Genomic DNA, 3082 nt, shown 5'->3' on the forward strand with positions numbered 1-3082 from the left:
TCCTCTGAGAGGACTTTTAAAATCGTTGAGAAGAACATAAATGTGACACGGCATTTTCTACTATTTTTTTTATTCTCACACTCTTTAACAGGTTGGAAAGGATAAAGGGGTTAAAAAGTGAAAAACAGGATAGACATGCAAACAGATGTCAGGTCGGTGATCGGGAAGAAAGAAGAACGTTAATATGTGTAAACTCAAGAATTCGAGTTCGCTTTCGAACTTGAGTCCTGTAACCAACAGCACTTGGTCAAATTTCCTGATCATTTATGGTTTTATACATCTATCCTGCCTACTTAACTAACCTCAACACCGACGGTCAGTGAATTTAACCAATTAATGGCTGGATACCGGACAAACGATATCTTCCAGGCAAAAGCAGAATTATTTTATGCGTGCAAAAACTGATACTTTTGTGATCATCGATATGGGAGCAGGAGAATATCTGTGATATTAGCCGTTTCTAGATTCCGCAAAATAGCTACGTAATTCACAATATTCGCCCATCTCAAAGCATTCTAGAAGTAGTTATTGCAATCTGATACTTATGCTTAAAACATTTTTTATTTTGGCATAAGAACACCAATGTAGATGCATTATATAAAGCGAGAGTGATCAACTAACAAAATATTCAGAGATTACTAATTGAAGAATTGATTTGTGATAATAATTCAAAGAAAAGTAAGGCCATTTCAAAATTTCTAATTAACTGGAAATGCTATTGTTGTATCCCTAATTAATATGAAATAAAGAGACTCGGATGTTATTTGAAAAAAGTAAAAAATTTTGAAGTTTGCATTTCTGCCTATACCTTCATATACTTCATATACGTCGTAAACGTCATATACTGTATCATTTCATACAATATTTAGACAATTTTGGGACCAATCCTGATGGGTGTAGCATGCTAGTAGGGTACGCTTACCCATTCCGGACACCTGGTACCACCACTAACTATCAGCGGTTCAGGATGGTCCTACTTAAATTTGTAAATCTCAAATGTCCCATTGACATGGTAATTTATTACCTTGAATGAAAATGATTATTAGACCAATTTAATGTCATATTCATAAGCAACTGTCATATGTACACGACACAAGAAGGTTCACTTCTGACTTGACGAAGGCAAATTTTGGCTGATTTTTGAAAAGAAACAAAAGAGGGTTGATAATATGTGTCAATCCACCCTTTAAGAATCCGAGAGACAATCGATCGATTTACGGAATAATGGTTGTCAGCCATTATATGATTCCACTATATATGAGGGCGCGAATACAACGATATGATTGGTCAAGACTCGGTTTTGATCAGGCCACTTTGGTGTTATATACCGTCGCTTAGTTATCACCGTGAGTAACTTACAATTGAGCTATGTCCGATTCGAACTTAAAATATTCAAACCTTGACGTCCAGGTGACATGCGAAAGTTGTTACATTGTATATCGTTTATCACATTTGTAGGTTTATTTCTTGACAGTTTCCCATATAATCTTGCACGCGTACTTCTTACATCACTGTGAAAATTAGATCAGTTTGAATGAAGACAAACATCTCCCACCAATTCAAAGTTGGCTTAATTGTGATCTAATTAAAATCTTTTCAACATAACTTACCTGGGCGTTTAAGCAAAACACTCTGGATGTCTGGTATGGAACCAAACTGAGAACTCACTGAATAAATCAGAATCTATTCAAACTAAGAGAAAGACTGTGAAATACCACCTGCCGTCAGTGATTCATTCCATATATCGGGATAGCTTTATCTAAACTGAGATTAACTCTCCCTTACCAAACGTTAATACATGTTTTTTATTACCTTACACTTCTACATGTCTCATGAGTCATTTTTGTCCAGTTAGGTGAAACACCAAATTATCCTCATGTCCTTGCTACTTGAGTCTTACCTCTGTAAATGTAAGAGGACCTCAACACAGCGTTCTACGTAAGGGGGCGTGGATCATTAAGACATGCGCACGGTAAACGCAACTAATTGTGTTTGGTCTCAACGCCCTCCCCCCTTAGGGCCCCCCCCCCCTAGCAACGGAAGTTCGGAAGTGCGAAAATCCAACCAAGACTCATTCTGTATCAACATGCTACAATCGGTAATTGTGTCGCTATGAAATTGCAGCACATTGTAACAATGCATGTGGTAACACACCAAATCTTTGTAATCTGACAAATGCGATCGTACCTGCAACTCTTCCCTTTTTCAACACAGTTTCTTGAAAATAGAGAGTTACTCATCTGAGTATTCTGCTACTGGCACCGCCTGATTAGTTGCTATTGATACCTCATATTTCGTGCTTGGAGGAAATCCCTGAGTAATAATAGTAACAGCGCTATCGCCGTTATCGTACTATACAATGATATTAAAAACGAAAGCAGTCGAAACATACACGTTACCGAAACAACATTATCTGCATCAGTTGCACGCACATTTCCTATCCAAAAGTCACTATGCCATCGCGAGAAATCTTCGTAGATCTGATCTGTCCGTCTGGTATACGTTATTGTTTCTCCAGGCCTCTGTTTTCTCCATCGGATCAATTGACATTGTTCCCTTTATTTAAACTTTAGAACGGACTTTAAAATTATATCCAAAACTAGCTTAAATTGTCAAAGTCTTTCCACTATTTTAAACAATACGTTTTAGTTAATAGATTTATGTAAACGTCTCAACTAAAATAAAAAATTATATTGAGAGCTACATAGCTACACACTAACATAACCTGTAAGGGATAACTATGTTTCTTTTAAGTCAACACGTATCAAATATGCATAAAGTAAACCAAATCAAGCACGCCATCGCATATTGCATATGCAGTTCGAGAGCGATTTGCAAACAATTTCGAGCAAACATGACAAAACAAGAATAATTCATATAGTTGCTTTTAATAAGGTAAAACTCTAGTAAGTACAGTTGGGTGCACACTACAGGTTAATGGTAGCATATAGAGTCAACGGACATGATATTATATGAACCAAGGCGGAATACATTATACGTGCTTTTAATGAGCAATGATGAAGCCAAGACATATGTACGTTTTTCCGATAAGAAAATTTAAAAGTATAATAATTTGGGCAAA

Source organism: Ptychodera flava, chromosome 21, assembly GCF_041260155.1.
Source record: "Ptychodera flava strain L36383 chromosome 21, AS_Pfla_20210202, whole genome shotgun sequence".
Lineage (NCBI taxonomy): Eukaryota > Metazoa > Hemichordata > Enteropneusta > Ptychoderidae > Ptychodera > Ptychodera flava.